General features: G+C 46.2%; 1 long non-coding RNA gene across 1 annotated transcript; it reads right to left on the bottom strand.

Moving 5' to 3' along the window:
• Positions 1–436: 436 nt before the first annotated feature.
• Positions 437–12,449, bottom strand: LOC136375924 (uncharacterized). Its single transcript, XR_010746118.1, has 3 exons — positions 12,298–12,449; positions 6,990–7,202; positions 437–3,427 (listed from the first exon to the last, which is right to left on the bottom strand). It is a non-coding gene; the product is annotated as an uncharacterized lncRNA (long non-coding RNA).
• Positions 12,450–16,982: the final 4,533 nt, after the last annotated feature.

Genomic DNA, 16,982 nt, shown 5'->3' with positions numbered 1-16,982 from the left:
CGCGGGGCCCTCTCCCGCAGAGGGCCTCCGAGTCCCAGTCTAACATGGGCCTTGCACAGGTGTTGAATTATAAATAGAAGTTGCCCAGAAATAATTGCAAACATTATTACCCCCCCACTCCCCACCATGTGTGTCCTCTGTAGGGCAGCAGCAATAGATTTTGTTGCTTTAACTCTCCGGGCTCGTTATAAATTAGAACTCTCGCGTTGACAGTGAGGCGGGCACCTAGGGAGAAAGAATGCTGCTTGCAAGCCCGAACAGGGACAGACCCCTCGACTGTACGCATTGGTGACTTTCAACTGTCCCTTTCATTTGATCTATTCCACCTATCCCTATTAAATAACTAATTATTTAACATCTTTTAAAGCTTTGTTATATATTAAAACAGGCAGGACACAAATGAGTGCTTTTAATAATATAAAAGCCCATTAGCTTCATTTACTGTTAATGTTAAAATAAACATGAGGCAATTTAGATATACTATTCCAATTTCACGGAAACTTTGGTGTTTTTCTTCTCTAGTCACATAATTAAGGGAAAAACTACTAATGATATTAAGTTTGTACAGTGTTAATGAAAGAAACAAGGCACAAGCTGAAATTGCAGCCATTAATATGAAAAAAATAAAATATTTAACAGGGGAGATAGATGAGTGCAATTTTAATAAACCAAAATGAAGAAAATTAATTTTAGAAAGTTCCACAGTCTTTCACATGCTACTGTTACACAAGCTGTCTAATGTATTATTTTTGTGGTCTGGATTATTTATCGATGGTCAAGAGGAATGCCTTGTTTTCATGTACATACTGTTTTGTGGATGATGAAGATTTTGCCATTATTTGTTTAATCATTTTCCTTTTCCCCCTCACTCTACCTTCAGTTCCCAAGCGCGTTTTATTTACAGTGCGCGCTTTGACAGACAGACCTTGCCAAGAACCTGTAAATGAGATGCGAGGGGTGGCGTCACAGAACTGACTGAGAGGAGATGGCCAGGAGATGGGTAGTTACGGGGGTGAGGTGTTGCGGTTGCCTCAGCGTGACAGATGGCTCCAGAAGAAGGAACCCCTGTGGCCGGGTGGGAAAGTGACTGCTCTGTCTTCAACTTTCCTCACCGCATCTGCATCTTTCTACTTGTAGTGGGTTGAAGAGTGCCCCCTCAGTTTTCATAAGTCACCTGGGACCTCAGAATGTGACTGTATTTGGAAGTAGGGTCTTTGTAGATGTGATTAAGGTAAAGATCTTGAAATGAGATCATACGGCGTTAGAGTGGGCCCTACACCCAATGAGGACGTCCTCGGAAGAGAAAGAAAAAAACACACAGACACAGCGAGGAGAAGGCTGAGAGAAGACAGAGGCAGAGATCGGGCTGAGGCTGCAACAAGCCAAAGAACGCTGGGGCCACCAGGAGCTGGAAGAGCCTTCAAGGGTGCTGGGCCCTGCTGACATCTTGATTTCAGACTTCTGGTCTCCAAAACTGTGAAAGACGAAATGTCTGTTGTTGTAAGCCACCAAGTGTGTGGTTATTTGCTACACCAGCCCAAGGAAACCAACAATGCTGAAGAGCAACACGCTGAAACGAGCGTCCTGCCCCCGTCTTGTGAAGGCCACCAGAGGGCCTAGGGAGAGGCAGGTACGAGCCTGCTGGGAAGGGAGCAGAGGCAGAAGCAGAACTGGACACGCTGCAAGAAGAGTGAGTCCGGGCTGATGGCAGACATGGCGTCTGCAGCCTGTAACACATGCCACAGAGCCATAGCAACAAGACGTCAAGATCGTCTGACAAAGAAATCAGGCAGAGGCTCTGGGGGTCTGGGGGGTGGGCAGGTTGCTGAGCCAGTGATCTGAGCCAGTAAGGTAAGGCAGAGTCTGGCTCTATCTATCTATAAGGCACAGGGTGGGACTGGGTTCCTTGGGAGCCAATCTGAAGCCTGTTTGTCAAAACAGCAGCGTGCAAGCTGACACCAGGAACAGCAGCTAACCAAGTGCTCACTGGGCATCAGCATTCTACACAGACCCGCTCACTTAGTCTTCACCATGATCCGTTGATAACTGTTCCTAATACCCCCATTTTGTAGACGGAGAGATGGAGGCTAGGAAAGGTGAATAAAACGGGCCTGACACGGCATAAGGAGTGAGGAGCAGATATGCAACCCAGAAGTTGGAGTGGAAGACCCAGCCCTCACCACCGCACTAGCTGCAGATGGTGGTGCTTCAGGTCAACCTGGTTCATGTTTCCCACGTGGCAGCCGCGGGCTAGGCCCTGTGGGCAGAGAGAGCTAACTGAGAAGAAGCTGTGGCAGGGCAGCAACAGGAAAGCCGACCAGGAGCGACTTATGCATAGAGACATTGATTTTCTCTCATGGCAGGAAATTGGAGGAGGGACAGCTCATGATTTTTCCCTTGGTGGCTTAGCAATGTCTTCCAGGACTCAGGCTCTCCATCTGTCTCAGTTCTTGAGGCTACCGGCTGGGCTACAAGCCCCCCCCCCCCCCCCCATCACCCCGGGCTTTGCGATACAGAGGCTAGAACTCCACCCACGTTTCCGCTTTGCCAGCTGCTCCCTGTAAAAGTCGGCCAACAGGGGGCGCTGGAGGGAGGTGTGGGGCTGGAGGCAGGACTTCCTGCTCCTGTCTGCATCCCTCCAGCAGTGCCTCTTCACCTTGGGGGAGTCTATTACTCTTAGTAGCAAGACTGAGTAAATTTGCTGTTTTTCCAACAGATACAGCCTTGTGGCACCGCTCCTCAGAGCCTGCGTCCAGGCCTCAGGGAGCTCACGTTCCCAGCTCAGAGATGCCGGCATCAGCCAGGCTGTCCTCCGCCTTCTCTGAGGTCCACACCTCGGCTCCATGGGACCCCGCCTCTAAGTGTTAATAATTCCAAACTCTTTCCTTTGTTCCCCAGCCCTAAAAGTGGTATCTGCTTCCTTCAGTCACTACTTCTGCTTTTTTACTCTTTCGGATACCTTGTTAACTTTATTCCTAGTTAACAATTATTCATAGTAAATTCTCCTGTTAACATAACTGGGATGGCTCTTGGCTCCGGCCTGGACGCTGCGTGGTAACACATCTTCTGCCCCGCCATCCTCAGTGAGCTGGCGATGTCTCTCTGCATCACAGGGTGGCAGCAGCAGTCCTGCTGACAAATGCTGATGACTGGCCCTGGGTCTGAAAAGGGCCTCTGTCCTTTTCTTGTCCCTGTCCCAGGTCTTTTTAAGCACAAAGAAACATTCCTGCAAGTTCCTCCAGCGAATATCCCCTCACGTTTCATTGGCCAGAATGGGATCACATGCCCCCCGCTGCAGCCAGTAGCTGATGAGAAGGATGGGATACTGTGATTCGTGTAGACTTATGAGGATCCGTCCACCTGGGGCTAGGGCTGAAGTCACATCCATGGCCAGGCAGAAGCGGACTTGCTGAGTAAATGTTGGGCCCTAAGCAAGGAAGAGAAAAGGGGGATGTGTCTAGTCAGGGGTGCCCACTCCACCACCCCTCCAGCTAGCAGGAGGTTAGGGTGTGAGACGCTGAGGGGGGAGGCACAGCAGGAAGCTGAGGGGCACAGAGGAGGCAGCACGGGCTCTGGAGGAGATCAGGGAGGGCCTTGGAGAGCAAGTGGGGTGTGAACTGAGACTTGAAGAATGAGGTGGACTTAAACAGGTAGCAAGTAAGGCAGGACTTTCCAGACAAAGAATATGGCCTATGCAAAGGCGCAGACACGTGGTGAGAATATGGCACAACTGAGAACAAATTTGTGGGTGTGATTTGAGCACAACGGGACACAGTGGAGTGGTAAGTGATGTGGCCTTTCAGATCAGCAGGGATGGAGCAAAGATGGCCAGGTACGGTGCACTGAGGCCTGGGGTGTGTGGCTATAGTGCCTGCTTCAGGCAGGCTCTCAGGTCTGGAAGGAAAGCCTATGGGAGGTGTGTGTCACAGGGGCAGAGAACTGCAAGGACTCCACAGCGCCCATCCCTGAGCTTCGTGGGCTGCTGACCCAGAGATGCCCCGCCCTTTCTCCTTCCCCTTCTCAGGCATTGCCTTTGTTGATATCACTGAACAGAAGCCAAAGAAGTAAAAAATATAGGTCTTGACTACAGGGAGCTCACAGCTTAGGTTTATTTTCTTCCTTTACTTCTTTTTGTGGTAAAATATACATAACAAAATATACCATGTTAACCATATTTTAAAAAATATTTATTTTTCATTATAGTTGGCATGCAATATATTCGTTTCAGGTGTGCAATATAGTGATTAGACACATATACTTTATGAAGTGATCACCTCATCCCAGTAAGTCTGGTGCCCATCTGACATTGTACATAGTTATCACAGTATTATTGACTATATTCCCCATGCTGTGACTATTTTTATAACTGGCAGTTCTTACTTCTTAATCCCTTTTACCTTTTCCACCCAGCCCCCCCCCCCCCCCAATCTGGCAACCATCAATTTGTTCTTTGTATCTATGAATTTGTTTGTTTTGTTTGTTCATTTATTTTGTTTTTTAGGTTCCACATATAATTGAAATCATATAGTATTTGTCTTTCTCTGTTCAACTTATTCACTTAGCATAATACCCTCTCAGTTTATCTATATTGTTGCAAATGGCAAGATTTTGTTCTTTTTTTTATTTCTGAGTAATACTCTATTATATATATGTACTACCTCTTCTTTATCAATTTTTCTATCAATAGATATATAAGTTGCCTCCACATCTTGGCTATTGTAAATAATGCTGCAATGAACATAGGGGTGGATGTTTTTGAATTCTTGTTTTCATTTCTTTTTTTTTGTGTTTTTTTTGTTTACAGAGACAGAGAGAGTCAGAGAGAGGGATAGATAGGGACAGACAGACAGGAATAGAGAGAGATAAGAAGCATAAATCATTAGTTTTTTCATTGTGACACCTTAGTTGTTCATTGATTGCTTTCTCATATGTGCCTTGACCGTGGGGCTACAGCAGACCGAGTAACCCCTTGCTCAAGCCAGCGACTTTGGGTCCAAGCTGGTGAGCTTTGCTCAAACCAGATGAGCCTGCACTCAAGCTGGCGACCTCGGGGTCTCGAACCTGGGTTCTCCGCATCCCAGTCCGACGCTCTATCCACTGCGCCACAGCCTGGTCAGACTTGTTTTCATTTCTTTAGATAAATACTCAGTAGTGAAATTGCTGGGTCATATAGTAGTTCTAGTTTTATTTTTTTTGAGGACTCTCCATACTGTTTTCCACAGTGGCTGCACTAATTCTCAATCCCACCATTAGTGCACAAGAGTTCCCTTTTCTCCACGTCCTCACCAACATTTGTTATGTTGGCTTTTTGACAATTTGTTGGCAATCTGCCATTCTGACAGATGTGAGGTGATATCTCACTGTGGTTTTGATGTGCATTTCCCTGATGATGAGTGATGTTGAGCATCTTTTCATATCTCTGTTGGCATTTGTACATCCTCTTCGAAGAAATATCTGTTCAGGTTTTCTGCCCATTTTTTAATTGGTTGTTGAGGTATGTGAATTCTTTAAATATTTTGGATACTAACCCCTTATTGGTTACATCATTTGCAACTGTTTTGTCCCATTCAACAGGTTATCTTTTCGTGTTGATGTCTCCTTTGATGTGCAAAAAACTTTTTTAGTTTGCTATGGTCTCATTTGTTTATTATCTTTTTTTGTTTTTGCCTAAGGAGACATATCCAAAAATATTTAAATATTAAAATTTTAAAGTGTACAGTTTAGTTGCATAAAAATATAGTCACATTGTTGTGTAACCATCACCATCATCCATCTCCAGAACTTCTTCATCTTCCCAAACTGAAACGCTGTACCCATTAAACATTAACTTCCCACTGCCCCCTCCTCCCAGGCTGTGTCAACCACCATCATACTTTCTATTCCTATGTACTTGACTATTCTATGTACCTCATATAAGTGGAATCATATAGTGCTTGTCCTTTTTGTGACTGGGTTATTTCATTTCACATAATGTCTTCTAGATTCATCCATATTGCAGCATGTGTTAGAATTCATTCCTTTTCAAGGCTGAATCGTATTCCGTTGTATGTGTATACCACATCTTGCTTATCTAGTCATCTGTCAATGGACATTTGGGTTTTTATACATTTGGGCTATTGTGAATAATGCCGCATTGAACATGGAGTACCGATATCTATGTGAGTCTCTGCTTTCATTTCTTTTGTGTATATATTCACAGGCAGAATTGCTGAATCAAACGTAGTTCAATGTTTAATTTTAACCAATAGTAACAGTGGAAACATCAATAACCATGAGGAGGCAGGGACCATGCAGATAGTGGAAGAGGAGAGTGAGGTGGCAGGGATGCCTCTGATCCAGGAGGAAATGACAACCCAGGTGGCAGAGACATTGGGGAAAGTCTGGCCTTGGTTACTGCCCTGGAGGAGGAGAACTGGGGGTTGGGGTTGGGGTAATGAATGTTGTGGGTCAGGGGAAAAACTATGAATTCACAGATGGAGCCTGGACTTGGGGGTCTGTCCCAAATGAATAATATTTTTACCTGACTCTCACCCAGCTTGCGACCTCTATCTGGGCCCTCCCCCTCCCTGGCCCCTCCCCCTCCCTGGCTCTTCCCCTCCCTTCTCTTTCTCCTTCTTCTGCAGTTTTATTCCCAGTGCTGAACACAGAGTCAGCACGTGCCAGGACCTTAATAAGAGAAGGAAGAAAGAATGGATGGGAGAATGGCTCTCACCCCCGTTTAACAGACAGGACAGACAGGAAACTGAAAGGGCCACTAGAGCTCATTCCACAGCACGGTGGCTCAGGCTGCGTTTTCAGGGTGTTCACTGAGCTCTCAGCGTCAGCACTGGCCGCAAGAGTGGAATCACCCCCTTCTCAGAGTCTGCCTGGCAACAGTGCCCCAAACTTTCCCACGTATGATTTCCCCCATGCTGATGCATTACAGGAACAAATTGATTATAGGCATTAATTAATTACAGGATAGACTTAATTGAGTAAATTACTTTCACCTGCATGGGTGGAGCTGCTTGGCCCGGTGGCCCTGCGTCCATGTGAGAGGGCGTGAGAGAGCCAGAGTGAGGTCCCCGCCGCTCTGTGGTGGGCACATCTGACCCCTCCCCTCTGCGGGCCTTCGGTCAGGACTTCGCTGGTGTCACCAAGGCCTTTGAGCTGTAATGTGTAACAAGGTGGCTGCTGTGTCCCCAACAGTCACCAAGATTGATCTGCAAACCGAAGGTAAATGCATGAACCAGTTTAACTGTCCAGAAATCCAGCATAATGAACATCCCAGGCTGCCTGATTACCAGTGCACTGCTGCTTGCCTTGACTTATTTGTTAACATTTAAATTTTTCTTAAACTAATTCTTGAGTGGGAATGCTTCCACAAATGCAGGTCTGAGAAGAGGGCTCAGAGTCTTTCTGTGTGAAGGGTGGCAAGTCTCATAGGTTTGAACCATTTAGTGCTTTTCAAAACACATTCACCGCTGCAACTGAAGTGTTCCTATTAAACTGTGTCAAGGAGGTGAGGCAAGGGTGACTCTGAGATGTGACCCTGTGGGTGAAGAGGCTGTGAGGGGCACAGTGGTAGAAAGAGCCCTAGTGGATGAGTCCAAAGACCAGCTTCTTTTTTCAGGCTGTTGCTAACTCAGTGTGTGGCCCAGAGAAAGTCATTTCACCCACAAACATCCCCTGAAAATACTGTGTCCTTCTGTATTCACTGTTTCCCACACTAAGACTCTGTCAAGGTTCCCCAACCTTGACACTGTTGGCATTTGGGGCTGGATAACCCTTTGTGTGGGCCCGTCCTGTAAACTAAAGGACTTTGAGCAGCATCTTTGGTCTCCAAAGATGCCAGCCATCCCCTCCTCTTCCTGCTCTCCTAGATGTAACACCAAAAATGTCTCCAGACACTGCCAAAAGTCCCTGGGGGCAAAACCCCCCGTTGAGAACCACTGATGTGTACACAAATGAGTTCTGGGAACGGTTCCCTGTTCATTTTTCCAACACAGTGAAGCACCTTCATGTGCCAGGCGCGGGGATGCAAAGTCATATTCTTTCTGGTGCTTCCCCTCAACAAGCGCATGGTGGAGGGCGGGAGGCGGATCCCTGGGGTGATGGCGGAGGAGCAGGAGGGGCTCTGGACACTGGGCAGAGGCGCTCCTCGCCTGAGAGGAAGGGCCTGGAGGAGGGCGACTCGAGCTGAGTCCTGGTGAGAGGTGATGTGGAGTGAAGGCTGTGCAGGTTTTGTCCTAAAGCTTTCGTCGTGTCCAGCGTTACGTGGACTCCTTTGCTTTGGCCTGAGCTAGCTCAGCAGGCCTAGCCCTGCCATTCTCTGGCATCCTTCCTGACTTAGCTGAATGGCCACCTGCTCCATGAGCTTCCCTGGGGCGTTGAGCAAAAAGTGGTCTCCCCTTCTCGCCTTCTATAGCCTAGAGCAGGGGTCCCCAAACTACGGCCCGCGGGCCGCATGTGGCCCCCTGAGGCCATTTATCTGGCCCCCGCCGCACTTCTGGAAGGGGCACCTCTTTCTTTGGTGGTCAGTGAGAGGAGCATGGTTCCCATTGAAATACTGGTCAGTTTGTTGATTTAAATTTACTTGTTCTTTATTTTAAATATTATATTTGTTCCCCTTTTTTTTTTTTTTTACTTTAAGATATGTGCAGTGTGCATAGGGATTTGTTCATAGTTTTTTTTATAGTCTGGCCCTCCAATGGTCTGAAGGACAGTGAACTGGCCCCCTGTGTAAAAAGTTTGGGGACCCCTGGCCTAGAGGGAATGAGAGGGATAAGCTATGGCGAGAATGGAGGGAAGCAAGGCCTGCAGCGTCTATACTGCTTATTCGGGGCATCCTGGTGGGGCAGTGCGTTGGGGGCCGAGTCCAAAGCAGCCAGGTCCTGGAAGTCGGGCTCTGGGGACCTGGGGCTTGGAGAGGAGGAGGAACGAGGAGAGAAAGCTGTCTCGTTTAAACCTCATCTTGCTGACATTGTTGTCTCTTGCTGGTCCTGGGAGTCCCCACAGGCTTCGAGGCTGCGCTTGATCTCGCTGTCATTACTCAAAGTGTGGCCCATGGACCAGAAGCATCGACATCACCTGGGAGCTGGTTACAGATGCAGAGTCTCAGGCCCAATGGGACCTACTGAGTCAGAATCTGCATGTTAATGAGATCCCCCAGAACTCGTGGGCTATAAAGTTTGGGAAACACTGTTCTAGAAAATGAGAAACCCATATTTATTTAGGGAGGCCGTGTATGTGACCCCCCCGTGCAGTCGGCATTGGGGAGGACACAAGAGGAGCCGGTGGACCCCCTGGTATCACCTATTGGCCAGGGGACAAGAGTCCCACAGTCTCCAGCATCTGAAGGGTGAAGTTCAAACTCCTTTGCCCATCACTCAAAGCCCTTGGCAATGAGAACCTCATGTCCCTGTTTTGACCTTTTCTCCAGGAGTCTTGTCTGGGTACCCTGGGCCCGTGCCAGGCTGAATGACAAGCAGATTTTTGGCACACAGCTTGCCTTCCAGACTCTGAATCTTTGAGCGGCCCCTGTGCCCATAGAACACTTTCCTGAGCCTAAAGCTTGCAGTGCCCACTCAAGAGTCACCTCTTCCTGGAAGCCCATCCGAGCATTGCTGCTAAAGTGAGCTCTGTCTCCTGTGACCTCTCTTAGCCCCACTGCCTGCCCCTCTCTAGGGACTGAGTTCTCGCCCCCAAGCCCCCCACCCTGGGTTTACATTCATGGCAAGGCTGAAATTGCCTGGGCGTAGGAGGCGAGTGCAATCGCGCTGCCGCTGCACGGCCCATGGAGAGCTCAGTGAAGGCTCGTCCACTGACTGACACTGACCGTGGACAGAGGCAGGAGATCTCCGATCCAGTGACCCAAAGAGGGGCCTGGTGGGGGTAGGAAAGTGGGGAATGGAAACTGACGCTTACTGCGCATTAACTATGGGATATAGTTAACATATTCAATTTCACCCTCACAGTAACTTATTGGGGGCTCTGTTGTAACCTTATCTGACAGATAAGCCATATAGTTTCAGAGTTGTTCAGCCACTTGCCCAAGGTCACACAGCTACTAAGACACTGAGCTGGAATTCAGTTATCCTTTGTCTGGCTCCAAAGTCCACGTCTGTTTACTATGCTGTGAATAGATCTCTGAAAATCCACAGTTCTGGTTTATCAAGCTGAAGATAATCCTGAGGTTGTCCCGTGTAGCTACGTTTTTTCACTGGTGGTAAATTGAGGCCCAAGGAGCAGAGAGATAACTTGCTCAGGGGTGTGGCAGTCAGGACCAGACCCCGGGTCTGGGTAACATCAAGGCCCAGTTCTTTCCTCTGTGCCAGACTCAGGGCAGTGAGGAAGCCCCTGGGTTTGGGAACTCAGAAAGCCATCCTAGAGGGGAAGATCCCTGACTGGGGCAGGGAAGGACGGGAAGGGAGCTTTGTGGATGTTAAAAACAAAATTCAACTGACTGCAAAATTCAACAATTCAAAGATTTTTTTTTTTTTTTTATAGAGGCAGAGATAGACAGGGACAGACACACAGGAACGGAGAGAGATGAGAAGCATCAATCATCAGTTTCTTGTTGCGCGTTGCAACTTCTTAGTTGTTCCTTGATTGCTTTCTCACATGTGCCTTGACCGTGGGCCTTCAGCAGACTGAGTAACCCCCTGCTGGAGCCAGCGATCTTGGGTCCAAGCTGGTGAGCTCTTTGCTCAAGCCAGATGAGCCCGCGCTCAAGCTGGTGACCTCGGGGTCTCGAACCTGGGTCCTTCCGCATCCCAGTCCGACGCTCTATCCACTGCGCCACCACCTGGTCAGGCTCAAAGATCTTCTTGACTTTATTTAACCATTCATACATTGGGCAGAGTTCCATAGAGTAAAAAGAAAGGAACTCTGAAGAGCTCTACAAAATGAAAGACTCTTATAGGCAGAAGGGTGTTATACTAGCAAAGACCTGATTGTTTGTGTCAAGGTACCTTTTGTTAGGGGACAGCCGGGGTCTATCAGGTGAATTGCCTCTCGAGCACTTACCAGGTAATTCCAGGTTGGCCGTTCAGATTCCACTCTTAGGGAAGGCTGAAGCTGTGATTAAGTTAGATAATAAGTCTCAGTTTGGTGACATGGGGCTTAGCACAAGTGACTCCTTTTGGGACCTGTCTTTTTTCAAACAATTCTCCCCTTCTGATCAGATTCTTAGTCTATGGTGGAAGTTTCCAAAAAAGATTTGGGTAACTTATTAAAGTAGACATACCCTAAAACATAATTATTGCTGAAAAGTTCACCCACGGACTCTTATCCTACTTACATTTATTTGATCTGCTCGTTCTTAACAATTATGTTTAGATTGCCCATGAAAACTTCATGAAACATTAGACAAGTCAGCCATCATCTCAGGCTATTTTTCTTGCTGACAAATTCTGTAAGCTTTATCACATGAACTCACCCGACCTTTAGTAAACTTAGGTAGATAGTATTCTATTTGGTACTCATCACTCTAAAGACATGCCTATTTTAATTAAACCAACAAACTTAAACTAGCTTTATTTACTAAAGATTAATCCAGATCATGTGAACTTGAAAAACATTTGGGTTATGTTTCTATTATACTTCTGAGAGTTTTAGAAATACTTAATTTATGTAAGTGCTTAATTTTCTTTAAACCAATACATAGGGCTCTTTTACAAATTAATTTAGCAATACCACCCGGAGGTAGAAAAATATATATCTACAACACATACATATAGACACATAAACGTACATATAGGCAGATGCAAACCTTATAGTTTCTGTTCTAAAGCTTTAGCCTTGAATCAGGTACAATAATACAGAACTCACTAGTTATAAAAGAAGTTAGATCCAAATTGTGTTTCTGGCATATGGAATAAATTAAGGTTACTTGTTCAGCTAGCCGAGGACTGACACTGTTAGAGCCTCCTGGCAGTCTGAACTAGCAATTTTCAATCTTTTTTTATTTTTATTTTTTAATCTCATGGTACACATAAACTAATTACTAAAAATCTGTATCACACCAAAAAATATGTGTGTTTTTTTCCAATCTGACAAAAAAATAGGTATAATTTTGATTCATTCACACTGGACAGCTATTGTGTTGGCTGTTGTCATTTTTAAATCTGACAATCTAAGGGAAAAGAGGTCAGTGCCCCTGACTAACTTGTCAAGTATTGCATGTTTTAAAAATTCTTGTATCACACTGGTTGAAAATTACTGGTTTAGGCTGACCAGTTAAGCCTGGGCTGGAAAGCCGATCAGATCTAGACCCCAATGCAGAGACTGCAAAACCCAGAATCGAGAGGAACTTACCCACAGTCCTTGGAAATGGTAAGAAACACAGAGAGCTCAGAGGTTCACAGGTACCATGCCTGTGATTTTTGTCCGCAAAGCAGTCAGAAGCTTCCTTTGGATCCTGTTGTTGCCACCAAATCTGTTAAATGACAAAGTTTAACTGAGTAAATTTTAAAGAACTTACTGGTTTAGTTTAATGACTCATGAGTCAGGCACCATCTCATCTAGCAGATAGAAAGGAACTCTGAGGAGCTGTACAAAATGCAAGAGTTTTATAGGCAGAAGGGGGCGGCACAAGGAAGTCACACTGGCAAAGAGCTGATGGTAGCAAGGTCACTTTTTAAAATTTTTATTTTTTGAGGCCCTGGCCGGTTGGCTCAGTGGTGGAGTGTCGGCCTGGCGTGCGGGGGACCCGGGTTCGATTCCCGGCCAGGGCACATAGGAGAGGCGCCCATTTGCTTTTCCACCCCCCCTCCTTCCTCTCTGTCTCTCTCTTCCCCTCTGGCAGCGAGGCTCCATTGGAGCAGGGATGGCCCGGGCGCTGGGGATGGCTCCTTGGCCTCTGCCCCAGGCGCTGGAGTGGCTCTGGTCATGGCAGAGCAACGCCCCGGAGGAGCAGAGCATCGCCCCCTGGTGGGCAGAGTGTCGCCCCTGGTGGGTGTGCCGGGTGGATCCCGGTCAGGCGCATGCGGGAGTCTGTCTGACTGTCTCTCCCCGTTTCCAGCTTCAGAGGAATGCATAAAAAAAAAAAAAATTATTTTTTGATTAAAGAGAGGAGGGGGTGGAGAAAGAGAGAGACACATCAATTCATTGTTCTGCTTATTTATGCATTCATTAGTTGATTCTTGTCTATGCTCTGACTGGGGATTGAACCTGCAACCTTGGCATATCAGGAGGAAGCTCTAACCAACTGAGCTATTTGGCCAGGGCCAAGGTCACCTTTCTTTAGGGCAGTGGTTCTCAACCTGTGAGTCGCGACCCCGGTGGGGGTCGAACGACCAAAACACAGGGTTCCGATGGCTTTAGGCGACCCCTGTGTTTTGGTTGTTCTACCCCCGCCGGGGTCGCGACCCACAGGTTGAGAACTGCTGCTTTAGGGAATGGCAGGAGTCTATCAGGAAGATTGCCTCACAGGTGCCTACCAGGTAATTCCAAATTAACTGGTTTGAGATTCTATTCCTGGGGAAGGCTGAAACTGTAAATTAGGATTTAAGTCTTGGTTTGGTGATGTGGGATTTAGCACAGTGATTCCACTTTGAGCCCACTGTTTCTTTTCTAACACCAGGCATCTATTTCGTACCAGGCAGGAAACAGGTTCCATTCTTCTGACTTAATCCCTCTTATAGTCTTTGGATCATCCCTGTTTTACAGTGTTAGGAGAAATTATGTAAGCCTTTGAAAGAAGCAAAGAAAGATGACCGAGGTCTTAAATAGAGCACCTCTTAGTGATCTGTACATTTTATTGTCTTTGAGCTATTTTACAACTCTTTAAGTTGTGGGAAACTAATAATGCAATGATCCTTTTTTTGTTTGTTTGGGGTTTTTTGTGTTGTTTTTTTTTTTTACAGAGACAGAGCGAGAGTCAGAGAGAGGAATAGATAGGGACAGACAGACAGTAACGGAGAAAGATGAGAAGCATCAATATCAGTTTTTTGTTGCAACACCTTAGTTGTTCATTGATTGCTTTCTCATGTACCTTGACATTGGGCCTTCAGCAGACCAAGTAACCCCTTGCTCAAGCCAGCGACCTTGGGTCCAAGCTGGTGAGTTTTGCTCAAACCAGATGAGCCCTTGCTCAAGCTGGCAACCTTGGGGTCTCGAACTTGGGTCCTCCACATCCCAGTCTGACACTCTATCCACTGCGCCACCGCCTGGTCAGGCAATGATCCTTGTCTATAGACATGCAAATAAATTTGTCTGTTGAGGATATCGACCAGTTTTGCAACTATTTGTAAATTTATTTCGGATTGCCTATGTGTGTGTAAGCTCTTTGAATTTTCCTTAGAATGGTTTTTTAACACCTTACTGGTATCCTCATTAATCAGTGAGTTAAATAGTCTTTCTGACACTTGTTCATCTTTATATGATATTTGAATAAAAGTGGTTACTTAACATTTAAAAAATTATCTTTTAACATAACATGATGAAACTTAACATTTAAATACTTTATCCAGGGCCACAATTTGTAAGAGTAACAGTCTAATTTCAAACCTTATATTCTTTCTGCCACATACCCCTACTCCCATCTTTACTGATAGATAAAATGGCTACTCAGTAATCCAGCTCAGACCTCCTTTGCAGCTGGATGCTCATAAGGGACAGTTGAGTCAGCTGCAGCAACTTCAGCTGCCTTTGCCTAAAGCCCTTTGACTAATCCATATTAACCCTGCTCTATGCCTCCTTCAGAGCTGACACCCTTTGCTAGTCTTAGCCTGCCTGCACCCAGGCGCTTTTAAAATAAATTTTTCATTTTGGAACACACTAGCCTCGTGTTTTTGGTTCGGCATGTGGTTTCTGCCTTTCATTCTAGTGCTGAAACCTGGGAGGTACCGTATTTTCCCCATGTATAAGATGCTCCCATGTATAAGACGCACCTTAATATTGGGGTCTGAAATTTGAAAATAAAATGTATTACATAAAGTTAATGAACTCTAGTTTTATTCATCATAAAATTCATACAACTCAACATCACTGTCAAAACTCCCATCTGTGTCTGATGATGAATCACTGTCTTCATATATTGCCTTGTCCTCAGTTCCATCTATGGCATTTGAAATGCCACATTTCTTAAATGACTTCACAATGATCTCAATCTTGATGTTATCCCAGGGTCTTTTCACCCAGGTACAAACTTCTCCTATAGTTGGTTTCTTCACTCTTCCCGCTGGTGTCAAATTGTCCCCAGAAGACTTCATCCATTGGTTCCATTCATCTCTCATGGCAGCTTTGAAGGGTTTATTAATGCTGGCATAAACTGGTTGGAGCTGGGATGTCAAGCCTCCAGGTATGACGGCAAGTTTTGTTTTTTGTTCTGCAGCAATCTTCTTTGTGTTTTTTGTTGTGTGTGCCCTGACTGATCAAGCACCAGTAGGGCAGGTTTATGTAAGAGCCCACCTGGTCTCCTTTGCCAAAATTTCTCAAACCAAATCTTCATCCCATCTTGATCCATCCAATTCTTGTCATGAACGTGGACAATCATTCCTCAAGGAATGTCTTTTATTGGCATTATTTTGCATTTGAAAATCAGCATAGGAGGCAGCTTGGTTCCGTCAGCACAACAAACTAGAACAACTGTATAATGGCTCTTTTCACGTCCACTTCTCTTCACAGCTACAGTTTTCACCCCCTTCTTATCAACAGTTCTGTTACTTGGGACATCAAATTGAAGGGGGACTTTGTCCATATTTGCAATCTGTCCCAACTCAAACTGAAGTGTCTTTGGACATTGAATGACAAAATAAAGCAATTCAAGGACCTTCTGCTCATAGATTTCAGGCATCTTTTGGGCAAGGCTGGTGCGTGTACTCATGCTTAGTCCATTTCGTTTCATGAACCTGAAGCACCAATTGTGTCCTCCTTTGAAATCAGTAACTTCTTTTTCATCAGCAATTCTTCTTGCCTCATGCTGAACCATCTTTGTGGACATAGGAATTCCAATGGCCCTTTGCTCTTCAATCCATATCTTCAATTCCCTCTCTAAATCAGGCCATTTTGCTGACTTGCCTCTCATGACCTTCTTCTACCCTGGAGTTTTCAGTAGGGTTTCTTCTCCCGTAGCCAGTTTCAGATTGATTTCTCAGTTGGAGTAGGACCAAACTTACGTTCAGCTACATGATTTCCATTCACTTTTGCAAACTGGATCACTTTTAACTTGAATTCAGCACTGTGCGAAAATCTTTTCTGAGCAGGACATGGCAAAAACATAACCTACCGTAATATACCTGTAACAAGTACAAAACAATGAGTGCAAAGACAACAAGCGCAAAAAAACGGGAAATGCAACTAAAATAATCTACAACCACTATATAAGATGCCCAGTTTTTAGACCCCAAATTTTTTTTAAAAGGGTGCATCTTATACATGGGGAAATACGATATGTGCTGGAGACAAGTTGAGGGTCTAATCCCAACCCCAGAGGGGTGAGGCTTGCCACCTAGGGAGCGGTGAGCAGCGGCAGCTGTCTCAGGCTTACCCTTGGATCCTGCCTCCCTTGCCTGTGGAGTTGTGGGACTGGCTCCCCGACCCTCTGGCCATGCCTTCTAAATCCACCGAGAAGGGAAACTCCCTTTCCCTACCCGGAGACAAACCGAAAACCAAACACTGGGAGCGATTACCACCCTCTCATTTCGCCTCGCCACACCTACACCAGGCAACAATCATTTTCAGGTGAGTGAATCTAGCAGCTCTATAATTGGAACTTCCCCGACCCCTCCTGAAATCTGTCCAGGGCAGGTTTTCAGAAATTCAACATTGGTCTGGAGGGTGCTCCAGCATTTGCTAGGCATTTGCCTCTGGTTGGACTGCTCTACAGGGACGCCCGGAAAACAGCCAGCCTCCAATCCCAGTCCGGTGCGCTTAAGACATCAGGGATGCCTGCCTTGTCCTAAAGCTCATCCCACCATCTCGGACGGTCCGTTCCCTCCTTGTGGACTGCTAGACACTCACCCACCACATCATGGGAACTCTCAGTCTACCATCCCCAA

Source organism: Saccopteryx leptura, chromosome 6 (assembly GCF_036850995.1).
Source record: "Saccopteryx leptura isolate mSacLep1 chromosome 6, mSacLep1_pri_phased_curated, whole genome shotgun sequence".
In the NCBI taxonomy this organism is placed as follows: Eukaryota; Metazoa; Chordata; class Mammalia; order Chiroptera; family Emballonuridae; genus Saccopteryx; species Saccopteryx leptura.
This window is presented reverse-complemented; position numbering and strand designations above follow the sequence as displayed.